Raw genomic sequence first — 20,443 nt, forward strand, 5'->3', positions numbered from 1 at the left:
AAAACTGCATTTATTGATTGCCTTTATATCAGTTTGCATTTTAAATTCCAGGCAAAGGGCCCTTCTCACCATCAATCACCAGCTGCTTTGGCCCCATTTGTCCTTCTAGGCCGACGGATGCAGGACTGAATGTTTAGAAGGACAAGTAAGCGTGCTCTTGTGAAATCTGTCATGTTCAGAAATCTGGAACTTCAAAGGAAAACAAAAAGACCTTTGCATTCTCTTCCTTAGTTTGAGCTGTTTCTTCTTTGGAAGCTAATTTCTAATTGTAATCACAAGAGAAAGGAGGTTTGAGCAATTATGCTATGAATCTGATCTGCAGAGGCAGCCCACAGGGATGCCTTTTTCCTCAGGATCTATCATTTTGGCCAAAATCATCTGGGAAACTTTCACTCCTTCTAATTTATTCTGCCTATGGAGACCTTGTTAATCATGCCAAAAATGTTTTACATTTGTATAGGCATTTTAGATTTTTTCCAAACCCTTGTCCCATTAATCATCTCACTTGATCTTTACAAATCTCTAGAGAGGTGTGTAGAGAATGGACTGAGATCATGCATTACAGATGAGGGAAGTGAGTCCCAGAGAGGTTAAGCAACTTGTCCAAGGTCACACAGCTTTCCAGTCAGAGAGAACCAAGTCTAGAGACCATAATTCCAATCCTCTAGCTTTTGATTCAGGCTGGATCAAAAACATGGATCATTGCCCTGCTGGTCTACACCAGAAACCCAACTATGAAAGTTCTAAGAAGTGAAATTCCACCTCTGGACATACTCGGTTCTCTGTCTTCATTAATATTTGACTTGGGCACCACAGTTATTCTTTTAGAGTTACGTCTATCATGTTGGTGACTTGTTGTTCTCTTTGCCATCTGCCTGATGCTTACAGAAATTAGAGGATGGGGGAGTTATTTGGGCAAATAGTCCTTTGATCTGTTTTAAATGGAATCCTATTTACAAGATACACTTCACTTCTTTTGATGTGCAGCTCACTAATAAGCTCACATCTGAGAGCAGGTTCCCTGGGAGAAAAAAAATTAATTAGCTCATTCCGTCTCGAAAAGACACAATTCTTGAACTAATTATGGTATTTGAATGATTAATCTCCTTTAAATACACATGTGTTCAGGAGTTTTACAGTTAGGAAGAATGTATAATGAGAAAGACAACAGAAAGCAAAGGGAAAAGGAACAAGGTAGCAATTCGAGGTAAAAATCTTGCCCTTGAGGAACAGGGAGAAAGTTTAGAGATCCGTTATTATCCACGTAGAATATCATTAATTTGCAAAATGGTGGAGTGTACAAAGTTTGTTCTGAACCATCCTCAAGTTCTAATTTTTTCTTCTTTACTAGCCTCTGGTGGCCAATGTCTTCAAGATCATTGAAACTATATATGTGAAACAGCTGTCAGAGAGAGAGAAAGAGGGAGAATGAGAGAGAGTTATTTAATTCATATTAAATTGCTTTTTAAAAAGATTTTATTTATTTGAGAAAGAGAGAGAGCACGCACAAGTTGAAGGGAGGGGAGGGGAGAGGGAAAAGCAGACTCCCCGCTGAGCAGGGAGCCCGATGTGGGGCTCAATGCAAGGACCCTGGGATCATGACCTGAGCAGAAGGCAGACACTTAACCCACTGAGTCACCCAGGCGCCCCTGATTTATATTAAATTGTTAATGACTGATGTCATTTTCTACCAAGCTTTACTCCTCCCACAATTATTTACTCTTTAATAGGAAGCTGAATGAGTGATCCTCTATTTGTGGATTGTAGAAGATGGCATATATATCCCTTTCTAATTAAGTGGCAGTGGCTACCTGATTCACGCCGCAGCCTATAGACAATAGATTTGTGAAAAATAATGCTGTGATACATCATTGTTTCAGGGTTGTGGGGTTCTTGTCTCACTAAGTCAAAGAATGAATCTCGAGGACAAAAGGATGAAGTGAAGTGAAAGTTTACTGTGAGAAGATGAGAACAGAAAGGAAAGAGAAGCTCTCTAGGGTGAGAGGGGTCCCGAATGGGTTGCCACTGAGGGCTTTTATGGCCAGTCTTTTATAAAAAATTGACCAGGGAACTTGACAAGTATCTCATGTATAACATTTAAGACAAACAAGGTGGATTTGTAAATATTATGAGAATATCTCATCTATATTTAGAACAAACAAGGTGGATTTGTCATGTTCCCTTCTTTCTGGTTAATATCTATTGTCTATAACATTTCTCCACACCTGGGATTTCTGTGAGCCTGATTACGTAGCCCCCTACCTGTCTCTCCCGACCTAGCGTCGCCTGTCCCTTACTCATTGTGATGTCTGCCATGGGCACAGAAATTGGGAAGTTGCTATATATAAATCATGTATCTACCATCCTGACTGTAGCTGGGATAGTAGGGAGAGCTTTTCAGGGTTCATGAAATCACACTGTACAGAGTATCACATGTTCTACTCAAAAGTTTGGGCACCACTCTTGATATTTCCAAGGAGTGTTTTTCCTTACTTCAACATTATTCTATACATCCCTTGAGAATAGAAACTATTTCTTTTTGTATCTCAAGGGTGTGGCTCTGAGTGGGCCCTAAATAAATACTCGTTGAAAAAGCACAAAAGAGGTAACATAGTAAGTGTGGAAAGAAATGAGTTACAAAATAGAAGTTTAAAGCTGAGCGAGGCTGAAGGAATGGTACAATATAACAGACCTGTATTAGAGTTCTCCAGGGAAACACAATCAAAAGGACTGATCTGTCAATCTGCCTGCCTATCTATCTATCATCTATCCACCTATTTATTTATTTACCTATTTATTTTTTTATTATGGAGAATTGGTTCATGCAGCTATGCAGGCTGAGAAGTCCCAAGATCTGCTCTCTGCAGGCTGAAGACCCAGGAAAACGCATGGGGTGGTTCAGTCCAAGCCCAGAGGCCTGAGAACCAGGGGAGCTGATGGTGTAAGTCTCAGTCCAAGGGCAGGAAAAGACGATGTCCCAGCTTAGCGGTCAGGCAGAAGAGGGATGAATTCTCCTTCCCTCCACCTTTGTTCTATTTAGGCCCTCGATGGATTGGAGGGATTAGATGATGCCCACTCATGTCAGGAGGGCACTCTGCCTTACTGAATCCACTGATTTAAATGCTAATTTCATCCGGAAACACTCTCACAGACACACCCAGAAATAATGTTTAGCCAAATATCTAGACACTCTGTGATTCAGTCAATTTGATACATAAAATTAACCATCACAAGACCCCCTTGGATGAGCTGGTAACTGAAATTAAGCACAGATTTTAGCTCTAATCATCCTGGCAGCCAACACAAAATGAGCAACATGTTTGGTTATAGAGTTCTCATGCTATAATTTAAAAACCTATACAAGTCCATCTGGAGAAACAACATTTTTCCTGTCACTGAGTCCTAGGAGAAATGTATCATGTGGCTTATCCTTATTGCAGACCACTGAGTAATATAACAGCCAATATTTTTGAAAAGGATTCTGCAAATGATTCAGCAATATTTTTTAAATGACGTTTTTGTATCAATTCTCTTAGAAATAGAGGAAATAGCTTTCAGTTGTGCCTGAAGATATTTCTGGAATAATGTAAAACAAAGTGGTATGGGAGGAGGGTGGCCCTTGGAACTCTCAGCCCCACCCGTGACTCTTAGCTGGGCGGCAGCCTTCTCTGTGAGCCTGTTCCTTGTGCCTTGCCCTTTGTTCAGGGCCTTGCTGTGCCCTGGGATGGAGTTGCCTCTCTCACTGTCAGCTGGAGTCTGAGTCTGCCCTCCCACAGGGAACAACGTCCTCCATCTCAACCCCAAAAGATAATCCGAGGCACAGTGCCACACAAAGAGCAGGATGCGGGCCCCCCTGCCTCCGACTCCCACATTCACATGCCCTTGGGTAAGTCATTTTTTCTCTCCGGGTTTCACTTTCTTACTTGTAAGGTGTAGAGAGTTGTATTTCCAGAGGTCGGCATACTTTTTCTATAAAGGTCCAGATAATAAATATTTCAGGCTTTGCAGCCCACACATTTGAGTTTGCAACAACTCTAATCTACCATTACAATGTGAAAATACTCATAGACAGTCTGCAAAGAAATGTGTGTAGCTGTGGGCCAATGCAACTTTATTTATAAAAACAGTCAGCTGGACTTAGCCCACGGGCCATAGTCTGCTGACTATTGGATCGGATGATTGCAAGACAGAGCCATGAAAGAGAAATAGAACGTAAGCCACAAACGTGAGTTGTATGTATACGATTTTAAATTTTCCAATAGGGACGCCTGGGTGGCTCAGTCGGTTAAGCGTCTGCCTTTGGCTCAGGTCATGATCCCAGGGTCCTGGGATCAAGTCCCGCATTGGGCTCCTTGCTCGGCGGGGAGCCTGCTTCTCCCTCTGCCTGCCGCTCCCCCTGCTTGTACTGTCACTCCCTCTCTCTCTCTCTAGCAAATAAACAAATAATCTTAAAAAAAAATTTTTTTTTGCAATAGACATGTTTTTGAAAGTTCTTTTTAAAAAGAAGTAAAATTAATCTTAGTAATATATTTTATTTAACTCAATATATCCAAAACGCTACCATTTCAATATATAATCAATATGGAAATTTATCCATGAGATAGTGTCCCCTCCTTTTTTATACGAGGCTGTATTTTACACGTCAGCACGTCTCCGCTGACCTCACCACGATTCGTGGGCTCAAGAGCCACGTGTGTTTCCTGATAGACACAAATACTGTCCTGGTGCAGCTCTGAGAGGTTCTCTCTAATCCACGCCCACTCCCCACATTCTGCCAAAAACTCACAAAGCAACGCACTGTGGTTCTGTTTACTTAGCCCTGATAATTTAACACAGAAGTCTGCAAAAAATATGATAACGAATGTCAGGTCGGTGCAGCTTCGGGGTGACTTGATTATGATCTCCACTGCAATTAGGAAATAGCTCACAACATCTTCATGCCGAGCTTCAAGAAACGCCTCCTCTACCCACCCCAAACCCCCTCCTAATGGGGGAGAAGTACAAATATTTACTCCTGGCAGTTGTGGAGATTGGGGGTGAGCTAGAGGCTTTGCTTGAAAAGCCACCACAAACAAATACGAAGTGTGTATATATATATAATCTATTTTAACTTTTAATTTGCATTTCTTGCCAAGTAATATGTTCAACAGTCCCCCCACCCCCACCGCCCTACACACCCACCTCAAATCCATGCCCTTCCCACCACAAATTTGTGACCAAAGTTTGTGCTCCAAGAAGATGCACCACGTTTACCACTGTCCCTTGGAAACAGTTTTATGTAGTCATGTGTTAAACGAGAAGTTGTAACTGAAGCCCCCAGACACAGAAGACGCCATACACCAAAGTCAGTTGTGGCAGACCAGGCGGCAACATTTCCTCTGAGAATCAGTTAGGGGACGCTTCAATCATTTACCTATAGTGAGGGTATCAAAGGGTTGCAAGAGAGGATCCGTAGATAGTGTTGCTTTGGAGAGAGTTGTGCTGGGAGCCTCGCCTGCCTCTTTCATCCACTTCCCTCTAACCTGGTGACAGGACCTGTTAGAGGAAGCCAAGGGGCTTGACACACACGGGCAAGCTGAGGAGAGGTGGCTGTGCTGGGATAGGCTGGAACTCCCAGAATTTTCCAGAGCCAGGCTACCCCTGTGGACCAAACATGACCACACGTGAGAAGGAACAGGCAGGCAGTGGGGAGGTGGGGTTGGGGAAAGAAAGCTGCTGGTCCCCTCCCCACAATCCTACCTGGTTGAGGGTGGGTGACAAACAGAAGTGAAGGTGGGAGCCTTACCTTTTGCCCTGGTTAGGGCCAAGTGAGACTTCACTTCAAGAGTGAAAGTGATCGGGGCACTTGGTATTATCTCAGAGCAACCAGAAAAGTTCTCCTCCCCCTGTAAAAGAGAGAGAAAAGTCAAACAAATCTTGATTGCTTAATGCACTGCTTTAGGACTCTTGGCCTTAGTATGTTACATACTCTTGGATACAATATTCGTGTTAAATGAGAAACAGGTAATGGAGGTGGGAGCTTCCTGGCTATTGGATGAACTCAAAAGATGGGATTTGTAGGCCCCATTCACCATACTGGTCAACACTGATATTTGGAAGGGGTGGTGGTCTTTCTGGTTCCTCAAATTATAGTCAATTACCTATAACAATACTGGTCTCTATCATGTGTAGATAGCACACAATCTTAGACAAATAGAAAAATCCAGTCTAGAGGAAGGGCTACTCAGAGCCATAACACATAATCATTTACTGGGAAATCACCGTATGTTATGCACTGTACTTCTCTTACAACTAAATTCAAGGTGGGTATTATATCCTTTTCTAGAAGAGGAAAGTGAGGCTCAGAGAGGTTAAGCAACTTCTCCAAGTCCCACAGGCAGTAAATAGCAACAGTGGGATTGGAATTCAGTCTTGTTCACCTTAACCACTGCTCCCTGTGGATCCTCTTTCCCAGCCAACATGGACTTGGGCCTTTTATTGCACTTTTTTTCCCCCACCTTTGTTCTCTTCTTCCTTTATCCTCTGATCTCTCCCAGGTGATGGGATTCCATGCTCAGCTGCACATAAGTCCCTCTCTTTTCCCCACACCTGGGATACAGGAAATGATCAGAGTCAACAATCTGAAGCCAATGGACTCTTTGGCCCCAGAGAGCACACCAGAAATCTTAGCCAAATCCTACAAAGTGCTGGCCAGGCAAGAGAATGAAGAAGATAAACAGGTTCTTACTACTTAGTGCAATTAGAATTCTATGAATATGGAGCTGTGTTGAGGATGAGGAGGGATCTATCTGCGGGCTCCAAGCAAATATCACGGTTGGGGCTCGTAGGAGAAGAACAAAATGCCACTATCTCATTGATATGTCTGCCTCTGCTGGCTTTCATGAGAAGGCATGTGTTTGGTATCCACCACAGGGAAGCCGTTTGCCATTGGCAAATGGGTCAGCAATGTGGCCGGAGGCTCTTGCTTCCTTCTTTCGGGGCGGTGCAGTACACACTCGTTCAGAGCCACAGGAACACCCCAGCAGCAATTGTTGGACACCCTCAAAGTAGCTGAGCTCCCTTAACTTCGTCTCTGAGGGCACCATCTCTTACTTGTCCTTTTCTTCCTCTGCTGGGTTATTTTTCTGAGGCTTCCATTATGAAACTGTAAAAACCAGTGTTCAGACAGCCAATGAAATCAACAAGTCAGCAGACCTCATGCTAAAGCAGCACTGGATTCAACTGACATTTTTTGATGAGTAACATCAGATTTCAGATTTACGTGAGAGTCTTCCCGGAATAAGCTTCCTGCCCTGGGAAGAAGTCAGAGGAGGTGTTTTTTTGTTGTTATTGTTTTTTGGTTTTTGGCTTTGGGTTTGTTTTTTTGTTTTTGTTTTTGGTTTGTTTTTGCCTGGATCTTTATGTGAACTCTGCCCTTGGATGTACATCTGAAAGAAGATGATAGAAATTCCTCTTTGCAAGGAGCTGATCTGATCCCTGATTAAAATATGGTCAGCTCTGAAATGAGTAGAGATCCGTGAAAAGGAACAAAGGATGGCTTGATTCTGAATGCTGGAGCTTCTTACCTGGAAAGGGGCAAGACCCAGAGCAGCAAGAAGTGACAGTAAATCATTGCTGAAGCAGAAGCGGGCAAACCAGGCAGGAGGCGGCAAAGAGATTCATCTACAAAGTCTTTCATTGATCCATCGATCCATTGATTTAAAAAAATGTTTATTTAGCACCTAGTAGGTTTGGCATTGCTTCAAATGCCAAGATGGATGAGAACAACAACAGAAAATATTTTTTGAGCATGTATGTCTTAGTCAGTGTGGGCTGCTATAATGAGATACTATAGACTAAGGGGCTTACACAACATCTGTGTCTCACAGTTCTGGAAGCTGGCAGTCCACAATCATGGTAATGTTCTTGGCAAGGGCTCTCTTCCTGGTTATGTCCTCACATGGTCTTTCCTTGGTTCATGTCTCTTCCTCCTCTTATAGGAGACATCTCATGTCTCTTCCTCTATTAATCCCATCATGGTGCCTCCACCTTCATGACTTCATCTAAACCTAATTACTTTCTAAAGACCCCCATCTCCAAATACCACCCCACCTCCAAAAACCACCCCAAATACCATCTAATCCCCCACTGGGGATTAGGGCTTCAATATACGAACTTTGAAGGGGACACAAGCATTCAGATCATAACATTATAACTATGGGCTGGGCTCTGGATAACTACCTTAAATATATTGTTATATAACCCACCTAACAACCCTATGATGTAGATACTACTGATACCCTTAGTTTACAGATGAAAATGTTGAAGGCCAGAAAGGCTAAATAATATAACTTAGGTCACATAACTGGGTAGTGTCAATCCAAGCCAGGAAGCCTGTCCATGCTCTTTAGAACTATGGTAATTCTGCCCTAGAGGACAGATGAATGGAATGAAAATATAAATCAGGGCAGAAAGTACAAATAGGACTTTTGCTTCCAGCAATATGTTGGACAATGTACCCAGGAGGAGCCCTGTCCCAGTATTCAGTTGCCTTATAACATACCACCCCAAGATTTAGCAGCTTCAAACAGCAACACTTTGTTATTTGTCATAGTCCTATGGGTCGGCACAGCCTGGCCGGACAGTCCCATTGCACATGGCATCATCTGTGGGAACTCACGCAGCCCCATTTAGCTGGAAGCTCTGCTGGGTCTGAAACTTCTCACCATGTGGCCCCTCCAGCAGGTTAGCCTGAACCTCTTTGATTGGCATTGTTTCCCAGCTCAGCTTTTCCCATGGCCAAGCCAGCTCCCCGCTCTCCCTTCCCTATGTGTTGGTCCCAAGAGCACTCCCAGTAAGCATTTGGTCTCAGGTCTGCTTCCTGTGGAACACAGCCTGTGACAACTTCCTTATCTGGGTCCTCATTTTCAAGAGAATGTTGTTACTCTATCACCACTAAGAATAAGGTTGCAGTACGGTTTTGGTAGGTAGCCTTTATTTGGTTAAGGCAATTCCTTCTACCTCCCCCATGCTGAAAGGTTTTTTATTACGAACGGGGTCAGTTTTCTCCTGCTGAAAGGCAACAGTTCTTTGATGAAGATCTGCTAGAGGTAAACTCCCTCAGTTTACCTGAAAATATATATATATATTTTTTATTTTACCCTCAGTGCCAGTGAAGACCTCAGCCAAACTCACAGTGAGCTCTGGAAGCAAAGTGGCCCTTTAGAACTATACCTGATTGGGACAAAGAGGCTAGGGCTTTGTACCCTGGTGTCAGTCATTGGATGAAGATGGGTCCTAAGAGGAAGCGTACCCTGAGTGAGACAGCTTTCTTCAACCAAGGTGATCCCCAGAAAGGACGTACAACTGAGGACCATCTTCTGCAGTATCCCTGCAGCTGGGAGAATGAGTCTGATTCTGAAAGGCAGATCTGGGTAGTACATGACAGCATCCCCCACATACGCCCATTAACACAATTTCTATTTAATATTGTTTGGAAGTCTAATCAATATAGTAAGACCCCCCCCCCAAAAAAAGTTAAAAGGATTGGAAAGGAAAATTTCCATGAGTCACAGATGAAATGATTACCTAAAAAGCTTAAATTAATCTATAGGCAGATTATTAGAATGAATCAGCAAGTGATTAAAGTAGCTGGACATGAAGTTAAAATATAATAGTCAACCTCACTCTTAAATACTAGCCGAAACACACAGAGACAGTTCTCACATTGGGTGGTAGGTTTATGGGCACTTGTTTTATAATTATGCTTTACAAGTTACACATATATTACAAGTACTGTTTTATACACATCGAAGATTTTGAAATTTAAAAAAAAAATCTTTTTAAAGAAAGAAAATCCTGCATCATGAGAGATGTGAGATAAGTGCTATACTAGAAAGGATAGAAAAAGCTTCATGGAGAAGGTGCATGAGAACCTGGCCTTGAATTACAAATAGGGTTTGAAGAACAATGAAATTGATCTGAGAGGCAAGTGACCGAGTGGGAGATTGGAGTCCCTCCCACCACCTAGCCCAGTGACAAGGCAGGATTTAAAACTTTCTTATGGCAAAAATGTAGCCTTTTTCCACACGAGGAGAGGAACCTACCCTTGCTTCTGCTTGTGAGGGCTGTGGGACCTTTGTGAAGCTTTGGCTAGAGGGGCAAAGGAGGGACAACGGAGAGGCTACCCACGATGACTATATTAATACACTAGGCCTGGGCCCAGGCTCCAGTAACAGGAAAAGTTCTCAACTTCTGGGATTTGACCGAGACAAAGCTTCTGCTTGTTATATAAGGCATGACCACAAGGCCGGTTCTTTGGGAATATTGTGGTGTTGAATAGATGAAAGTTTAGCGAGTAGACATCTGTTGTTCTGACTGGTGATACCCATCCACTTCTTTTTCAAGACACTGCACCTGAATTTGACTGAGGGGAGCATCCCTTCCTGATTTTCAGCCCCTGTAATTTGGAAGGGCTTTTCTTCCACTTCCTCCAGGGATGGGCATTTGCTGACCCAGCTCTGGGCAGTGAATTTTAATTTCTTTTCAGTTGTCCATAGTGATGGCTCAGAGTTGGGCACTGGGTGCAAGCCAGACCAAAAAGACATTTTCCCGGGTTTTTACCAGAACTATAAGGAAGAAGAATTATTTCTCCTGCTGGCGTCGCTGAGGGTATAGGTCGAAGTCTTGTGCTGATGGTAGCCATCTTGCAACCATGAAGGGATAGATTGCATAAGAATAGAGCAAAAGCAAAGTCAATAAATGGAGAGGGACGGTTCCCTAAATATGGATATTCGGTTCTTTATACTGCAGGAAATTTGAGTAAGGCATCTGAGGTGGTCTAATGAAATCCTTCCGTGTTGGACTGGGAGAGGCAGTGCAGTGTGGTGGAAGAAGCCAGAGAGATGTGACTCAGATTTTCCTCTTCCACAAACTCACTGCAGGACCCTAAAAAATTAATACCCTGAGCCTAAATTTTCTCATGTGTAAAATGGAGATTCATGGTAGTGCATATCCCATAGGTTGTTGAGAGTAAATGTGATAACACCGGGCATGACACACAGAAAGTGATCAATAAATACTATCTATTATTCCTTCTATTGGCATTCCTCCATACCTCCCTTTCTACACTCCGAGGCTCTGCCATTTGTCCTACTTTCCTCCCTCCACATGAAATTATTTATTTCAGGTCTACTGGCAGAGAGAGAGTGAGAGATTGAGATTATTGATCTAGTCTCCAGGACACACAAAAGCAATTTAAGCCTGAAACAAGACAAGAAATAGTAGTTTCTTACCAAAGAAGGTGCTCGCAATGACTACTTAACAGATGCCAGCCCTGTGGGCTTTCTTTTGGCCTAATCTGATTGTTTTTATCCTAGAGAACTTGTCTGGAAGTTGGGGAGAGTTAACAAAAGATGGCTCGTGGCCCTTGTCCTTCCGTGGACTCCTACCACTCCTCAAGTCAGATGTGTCCAGATATACCCAGGTTGCCTAAATCCTAGTATGTCATGAAGAAGCCAGGGCTTTGGGATAGCAGTGTCACACAGATTTCCTCCTGTTTTCCAAAAGGAGATAAGAATTCTAGAATCCAAAAAACACAGGGGAAGGGTCCAGGAAATTCTTTGTTTACAAATCAGCGCCCAAAGTAGGAAACTTCCCCACAGTCCTTTACTTGTTTAAATGACAAACCTCTTAGTACTTTCTTTGCTAGAATCAGGAGGAAATTGGAGCCCAGGATGGAAAATAGATTTCAGCTAATATGCCAACTCTAGTCAATTGTTGGTATTTGGAACACACTAAATCGAGAAAGATCCCTCACCTGCCTTTAGAAGGAAATCGTGCTGTGATCAGTTAGCAATGTCTGCCGTGGACAACAGTCAGGAGTGGGAGGACCGTCTGCTACAGATTTGCTGATCTGGAATTCTGGGTCAACAAGGGGGTTACAGGAGGGGTGGGGGTGGGGAGGTCCATTACATTGCCTGTTGATCTCTCTGTCCTTCTTCCTGGCCAGGCCCTTGGTTTTCTGTTGATCCCATTGTGCATTCTCTTTTTCATGGCTCGAACTGCAGGGAATCATCCCTCCAGGCTGCTCCGCATCCTATCTGAGATGGGAAAAGTTGCAACATCAGGTCCTGGGCCAGCCAGATAATGGCGTTTTGTTTTTTCTTTCTCTTATCAGGGAATGATCCCCCAGCCAAACAGACATTTCTTGGGTGCACACACCTTTCTGCAGAAGGTGTATTGTCGCCTTTTCTTTGAGTTCTTCAAAGTAAAGTTATCAGAGACTCTGGATCTTAGGAGAGGCTTCTGGGAGCATCTGGTGAGAGGTGATTCTACAGACGAGGAACCTGAGGCCCAAAGGAGAGAAATGGCTGGTCTGAGGTTATGGAGAGAAATGCAGGCTGCAAGACTTCCCACCACACCACATTCATTTACTTTATTATTTCTCCAGTTCTATCTGCCCAGTTATGGCAACCAAACTTCCCACACAGGGGTCTTTTGAAAAATAACAAATAAATTAATGGTCCTGTGGCATACGGCAACGTTCACAGTGAAGAGGCAACATAAATACGAAGTGACAATGACTAGCTCGTGTCTCAAAGACAAGTAACAGAATGCACCAGAGACTTGAAATGGGGGTGATAAGGAGTCCCATTTCCTGAGTCACATCGAAGTCATATTAGAAATCTTTTTGTAACGTCCAGAACGTAATAGATTCCTTTATGTGTAATATCTGCTAAAGACAGTACATGAATATCTTGGTAATTGTGCATTTTGATAATTTTGAAAGTTTTGATGGTTTTGCATGAACAAAAATGTATTGAGCCCTACTCTGGGCAAAGTATGTTGCTCAGTGTTAGTAAGATAGTGTTAAACAACAGAAAATTTACCTGAGTAAATCTGAAGATCTGACTGACTTTATTAAGTGATTTATGAATCAATCAACAATATCCTATCTAGCAAGTAGAGGGGAGGCTCAAGGAATTGTACAAAATGAAAGGTTTTTAAAAGAAGGAGGGTGGAACAAGAAGATTTTTGCAAAAGAAAAGTTTGTCTCAGGCAAGGTCACCTTCCCTTAGGGGGAAGAGCAAGGGGATTATTAGGTGAATTCCCTCATCTTCTGGAGGATGGAGAGAGCCCTGTGACAGATTACTTCACTGGTGCTAACCAGAAAACTCCAGAATGATTTGCTTAAAATTCCACTCCTAGAGAGGTTGAAACTGCAATTAAGTTTTGGTTTGCTGTTCTGGGGGCAAGTGACCCCACCTTGGGCCTTGTGTCTTTCTTTTTAATCATAGAAATGAACAAAGCACAGTCCTAGCTTTGCAAAGTTCACAGTCTGGCTGGGGAGACAAATGGTGCAATGTAAATGAAATTATAAAATGTGTATGTAAGGTACACTAATGACACAGAGGATGGAGAGATTAACTTTGGAAGGCAGCAGGAAATTCTTTACAGAAACAACCTCTGAGCCAGGCTTTGAAGGATAAAGAACTCGTGCACTGATCTTTTTTTCAGTATCGTTATGCATTTGTGGTTTTTATGTATTCGACGTGTTTTAATCAGTTTTACTCATCATTCTACTGATGTATCAGTTGTCCTGCCGTTAGCCAATGGGAAGTCATGCTAGTCAAGTCTTCATCTTTTCAACCGGACCTCATTACTCTTTGATCATTTCCTTGCTTCCCTACACAATAACATATCCCCCAACTTAACTTTTCTATTTTCTGCCATTTCTACAAGGGTGTCTGCTTCCTTTTAGTGGAAAGATATTTCGAGACCACAATCTGGGTCCTAGGCTTATTCATTGTTTCTGGGTTGCTATTGCTTCTAGGTCTTTTTAGTGGACAGTTAGGAAAGGAGGATTTTTGAAAAAGAATCTTGAGTTCATCCTGATATTTGCAATTCAATCTGAGGGCATTATGCTAAGTGAAGCAAGTTAGAAAGAGAAAGACAATACTTTATGCCCCTTATACTTCATGCCACTTTATTCCACTAATATGTGGAATCTAAAAAAGCTGAACTTGTAAAAACAGAGTAGAGTCCCAGTAACCAGGGGCTAGGGGAATTGGGGAGAGGTTTAAAGATACAAACTTGCAACTAGTAGATAAACAACTTCTGGAGATCTGATGTACAACATAGTGATTACAGTCAACAACACTGTATTATAAACTTCAAAGTTAAGAGACTAGATCTTTATTATTCTCAATACAAAGAAAAGATAATTATGTCATGATAAAAGTGTTAGCTTACACTACTATAGCAATCATACTGCAATGCATGAAGGTATCAAGCCAACACATTACACACTCCAAACATATATGATGTGTATGTTAATTACATTTCAATTTAAAAAAATCAATGTTTTTATTAACTTATAAAATAATAGTTGTATTATTCTGTTTTGCTGAAAACCTTTGTCTTAACATTAACATAATTACTTATTTGTTTTATTCTATAATATATACAAAATATTTCCAAAAATAATACCAATATTGCTATAATATATATTTATATGAATTATATTACATTTATATTATACTTATGTTACATATAAATATATTATGTTATATTTATAATATAAAAAAGTATTACCATATTTGTATCATAATATTATATTACTTTATTTACTTGCAACATAAGAAATTGTCATTTTAATAGGTCAAATATGGTCAAATATAAGCAATTTCATATAGTTCAACCTAATACTAACATTAAGAGTACTGAATGAAGTTTAAGACTTATTTGCAACTTTTTTTTGGTTCTTAGTCTACGTTTCACAAGAATGTAAAATACTTTTTTTATGAAAGTTATTTGAAATAATTTTTTTTTTTTTTTTAAAGATTTTATTTATTTATTTGAGACAGAGAGAATGAGAGAGAGAGAGAGAGCACATGAGATGGGGGAGGGTCAGAGGGAGAAGCAGGCTCCCTGCCGAGCAGGGAGCCCGATGCGGGACTCGATTCCGGGACTCCAGGATCATGACCTGAGCCGAAGGCAGTCGCTTAACCAACTGAGCCACCCAGGCGCCCCTGAAATAATTATTTTCTTGCTGCAGTTAATGTTACTAATTTGGTAAACAATTATTTTTTCTTTATTTTAATTTGGTTTCAATTTTTGGAAGTCTCTTATTTTATTTTACTTTTACTTAATGTTATTTTTTGAACTTGTAAACACATGATTCCAAAGTCAAGATTTGTAAAATGACATATTTAGAGAAGTTTTGCTGCTAACCGACGTCCTCCATTGTGCACTTTCTCCCCTTTTACTTTTATTTAGTTTTTGGTTTATCTTTCCAGGGCTTCTCTTTGCAAATATAAGCAAAGAGTATATGCATAGGTGGGCCTAAGTATGTTGTTTCCCCTTTCTTGTACAAAAATTCTGTATACTATTCTGCATCTTGCTTTTTTCTTGTGAGAATGTCAGATTAGCATTTTGAGCAGATCATTTCATCTTCCATAGGAAGAGAAGATTGGAAATGGATATTTCTGCTGGAATTGGGGAGGGAAATTAGGAAGCCGCTGCCATGTTTAAGCAAGATTCAATACTGGTGGTGACTAGGACTAGGGTCATGGCAGCGGAGAAGGAGACAAATGGACAGATTTGAGATAACATTTGGAGGCTGAAGGGACGGGACTTGGAGATTGTTTGGATGTAAGGGATACCCACAGCTTTGTGCAGAAAATGTAAGTGGGATGAAATTTTCTATGAAATTGAAGACTAGACCATAGCTACTATTTTCTTAAAAAAATTATTACAGAAAATTTCAAACGTATATAAACTAGAAGAATATAATGAACACCCAACATACTCATCACAGAGATTCAACAATGATCAACCTATGGTTCATCTAATTTTATCTATGCTCTCAACTACTCTCATCCATCACCATCTTCCACACCCCAAGAATATTTTGAAGCAAATACTGGGTCTCTTATCATTTTATTTGTCTGTTCAGTATTTTCTAGCACCTTGAGGAGACATTGTTATCCAAATCTCACTGTCCCTTTCCCTGATCCCTGCCACTCTGCTAACTGACTCATTAAAGTTCATTCCTTAATTTTAATCCTTTGATCCCTTTAAAAATTCAACCCACTTATGTGTCACAGAGATACCCAATGCAGTTTCACTTAAAAATAGAATCTCTGTGCCAGAAGGCAGTGGTGGAGGAAGAGGTCGCCTAACGGTGACTTATTCATCCTCAAGCACTCCTTGGAGCCTGACTTCCCCATGAAAACCCTGCAGAGTGGTTGGCACTAGAAAGCCCTAGCCAAGTGCCTTTTGTGCCTACAGGGCAGAGAAGGGTGTATAACTCATTTCTGTTAGAGAAGCTCCCCGATTGATGCCAACCCGTCAGCCTCTCCTCCTTGATATCCACCAGAGTTGTGATTGTGAGCTAACTTTCCATTCACATCCCCTAACATTTGGGCTGTGCTGGGTTACAGCCTATATATTTGCTGAAGTGGAAGGTCTTCCAGCCCACTTGGAGTCTTCCTTCTCACTACTTGCAGCCTGAAGCTGTCCTGACTTATCTCAAGGTCTTCTGCACCAGTATCTGCTCTATTGCCTAAGCCTAGCCTGCAGGAATTACCATGCAAAGCTCAGTGACCGGCGATTTTCTTAACTTCCCTTAGACCTCCATTTTGCCATCTCTAAAATAGAGTCCTTTTACTACCTGCTTCGTGGCCTTGATGTGATGAGTAAAGTAAGCATGGTACCTAAAGACACTTAGCACCATACTTCAGATATATACTGTTGTTACTGCATGTAACTTCTTGATCTCATGGGTACCAGTTCAGTCTTCCACGTTGATCCCATAGTCTGAGTGAGCTTTCTGTTCTGTCTAGTTGGATTAGTATTATTATCACTGGGACTAGAACTGTCTGACCAAGGGAAGAGTCTTAATCATTGTGAGTCTCAATATTCTCATAGGTAAAATGGGATTTAAGCACAGTCTGTAAAATGCTGTGCGGGAGGTATAAAAGTGACCAGTGTTATGCCTGGCACATAGTAAGTGTTCAACAAAGACTTGGGTGACTGTAAGAGCTTGGCCTGGGGCACTGCTTCAGGTGGGGGATGCCTCTCCTCAGCGTGAAAAGACTCAGGCAGGCAGAGAGAAACAGGAGAAGCGGTTCCTGCTGATCTGAGTCTGATGTGACAGGGCTGTGAACAGTAATTATTCTCCTTGGGAACTGTTTGGGCCCCGAAGCAGGCTCATTCTCCAAACATAAAGTCATTTGAGCTAACCTGAGTAGTTGAATAAATCCCACACATTTCCAGAGTTCTACAGACATCTTAAAATGAGCTTATTCCATTATTTATCAATGCTCGCCATATTATCAACAAAACCAACTAATCATTTATTTTGTCCCGGAGCTAGGAAATCAATCCAACGTAGGTAGATTATGAATATAGTTCTGGAACTCAGTAGCCTTTGTGCTACTAAACGCAGTTGAACAGGCCTCCAGGGATGAGGGGGTGGGAAGCAGATACCACCATAGTGGAAAAAGTGGTTTTAATTTTAACTTTTATTCTGCGTTAACCATTTTCCCACACTGCTTTATAAATCATAGTGAGGAAAGAGAACAAAGCAATAAAAGCAAAATATATTCAAATAAAGCCTCACAGTATACTAGTGGGTGGTGGTGTCCTTGGAGGCTTTTTATTTTTAATGCCTTATTTGCGTCTGAATTTAAAATTTCAGAAAGCCGAAGAAAACCTCAGTTTGATTTGTTCAAAAAGTAGTTTAGATTGCTTTTGAATCAACACAAAACACGTGTACCCTCCCCACCCCCAAGCTCTCTGCCTCCTCCAGGACACATCCTTGATGACCTCATCCATTTTTTAGTAATGAACAATGAGGATATCAACTTCTTACTTCTAAGGTTTGTTAGGGCTATTGTATTAATCCATCTCTGTGTATTAGTGGAGTTGCATCAGATACACATTGAATTCTGTGACTTCAACTGCCTGCATTTAGCCAAAGAGGAGAGGCAGAGAGGATTTGGAAATTGTGGCAAGTTCAACCAAACACCGTACCACCTGTCCCTGAGCACCTGTGTGTCAGAATATCTCCTGAAATGCTAATTGCAAAAGTGCTTCTCTAGGCCAAGTATGAGTTTTAGTTTTGGAAATCTGATTTTTTTAGAGTATAGCCTCAAAACCCCTTTATTTGGTGATCAAAGGAAAAATCAGCAATGTCTTCCACCCCTTGAGAAAAATGTAATGGACTTTGGAAACGTAGTTAGAGCTCTATGCATCTACTTCGAACCAATGACCCTGAGAGACGGGACTGAACCACCAGATCATGGCGGTTTCCTCAGTGGCCCCTTCTGTCCTCTCTCTCACAACTGAATGATCCTGGGGCAGAGACATGTGGCCCAAGCCAGTAAGATCAGATTCTCCCCCCCAGGAACCTGAAACCCGAGCCCCAAGATTCAGACAGGGATGTCTCTGCAGCAGTTACTTGAGTGGGAATTCCAGGGATTCCCAGGGCTGAAATCCCCCAAACTGCCCTACTTCCTATTCTTTTCAAATCCTAATTGTTTGGCAACTCTTATGATTTTGTGGGTTTTCCTAATATCTTCAAGGAAGTTAGCCAGAGTTGCTTTTTATGTTTGTGACTAAAAGAACCTTAATTAATACACCAAGTTATCATCCCATTAAGTTAAAAGCTTCTTGGAATTAGAACTGAGTCATTAACAAAAGCTTGAAAGGCCCAGAGGGTGCCTGCTGCACAAACAGCTCTGAATGGTACAAAAGGGATATGCCAAAGGGCAGAACCAGGGCCGTTCAATGGCATGGACTGGTGTTTCCCAAAGTGGGTTCCATGCAACCTTAATCCAGCAAGATGATTTCTGATGGAAAAGTTCCATTGTCAAATAACTTAGGGAAAGGCATTATACTCTATTCCTCACCTAGAAAGCGATGCAAATAAGCTCTTCAAACTCACTTAAAAAGCACTGCAGAAAAGATATTTAATTTACTAAACCGGAATTTCTAAAACATATTAAATAGCATTTAATCTTCTCCACCTCCTTCCCTCTACACACCCACAACCCAACTCCTATTAACACACACTTGAGGAAGCGTTAAAAGAGGCTATGCATAGAGAACCTCTAGTGAAGGGTTTTCTGGGAGCTTTGACTTTACACTTACATCTCTGGCCAAAAGATTTGATCTCCCCATCATTCCTCGGGTGTTTACTAAGAACTATAATGTGCTCAGCCCTGTGCTGTGTTCCAGCAGTAACCATGGTAATAGTGGGAAGAGCCTTTGCAGGAGGAATGAGAAGACCTGGGTGGAGTCCCAACTCTGATCTGGAACCCAGAACTGCCTTTGTTTTCTGTGGCAAACCTTTGACATCGTTCCCAATCAGCTCCCTTTTCCTCAAATGGGGCTAGTAATATCAACCTCACCTCATCATTGAATTGTTAAAAAGATCTAATGGAATAATGGGTGTGAGGGCACTTGGTAAACTGCAAGGCTTTAAATGAAGATAAGCTTTTAAAAGGAATAAATAACTTAGAGAATGATATAAAATATTATGAAGACAGAGAGAGAAAGAGAGTACCATAAGATCTCAGGCATATGCCTGGGATTTTGGAATGCAATAAATATTTTAATATCACGGCTGAGCATTAAGTGTGTCAAAACAATTTACTAATCTACCAAAATGTGAATTTTCATTTGTACCTGTATCTCTTAGTAATTTTGCGTAACAAACCACCCCAAAACTCAGTAGCATACAATAGTCAATATTTATTTCTTGTTCATGTGCCTGTAATTTGGCTGGGATTCCAGTGATCTAGGCTGGACTTCACTTGGTTTGGCTCTAAGTTGTGAATTGGTCTACATCTTCCCTATATATCTCTTATTCTCCTAGGACATGTGACCATGATGATGGCAGAGTACAAGAGGGTGCCTCCCACTACAAAAGCACATTTCAAGCCCTAGCTTGATTATGTCCATTAACATCCCATGGGACAAAGCAAGTCACATGACAAATCCCAACATCAACGGGTAAGGGAAGAAGACTCCTCCTATGGAGGGGGAAAGGAATATATACTGAACGATAATCTCATCTACAGTCTTCTTGTTTTTACCTTCTTCCATTTCAAGGAGGTATTCAGACCCATGAAAAATTACTGCCTTAGGGATTATTTTGTGCGTGAGAGGCAGGAGGTAGTAGAACTACCTGAAGACAAAAATTCTTCCTGTTTTTTATAAAAGCTCCCAAGTTAGTAAAGAAACTGTACTTCTGAGATCAACTAAAAGTCAGAAAATGTTTTCAAAATTAACCAAAGAAGAAAGAGAGTTCACAGAATTTAAGGAAGTCAGTGTTAAAATGGAGACCATTGGCCAAAACATGGCTCCTGAGGACAGAGCTGCCTTGCCTCAAAAAAAAAAAAAAAAGTTCCCCTAGTCCCACAAGGCTCAAAATAGAGCCCCCTACCTAAAGTGA

The 20,443-nt window shown here is 41.5% G+C and overlaps 1 long non-coding RNA gene across 2 annotated transcripts in view; it reads right to left on the bottom strand.

Moving 5' to 3' along the window:
* The window catches only part of LOC118542977 (uncharacterized), a 126,021-nt gene continuing 105,578 nt past the window's right edge, over nucleotides 1–20,443 (bottom strand). Inside the window, exons 3-6 of one of the 2 annotated variants that reach the window (XR_004920863.2) lie at nucleotides 11,953–12,326; nucleotides 5,786–5,885; nucleotides 5,414–5,640; nucleotides 1–1,402 (exon numbers count right to left, since the gene is read on the bottom strand). This is a non-coding gene — a long non-coding RNA (uncharacterized LOC118542977). Of the gene's footprint in view, nucleotides 1,403–5,413; nucleotides 5,641–5,785; nucleotides 5,886–11,797; nucleotides 12,327–20,443 lie in introns of both variants that reach the window. The other variant, XR_004920862.2, reaches the window with a different exon arrangement.

This window comes from Halichoerus grypus, chromosome 2 (assembly GCF_964656455.1).
Source record: "Halichoerus grypus chromosome 2, mHalGry1.hap1.1, whole genome shotgun sequence".
NCBI lineage: Eukaryota > Metazoa > Chordata > Mammalia > Carnivora > Phocidae > Halichoerus > Halichoerus grypus.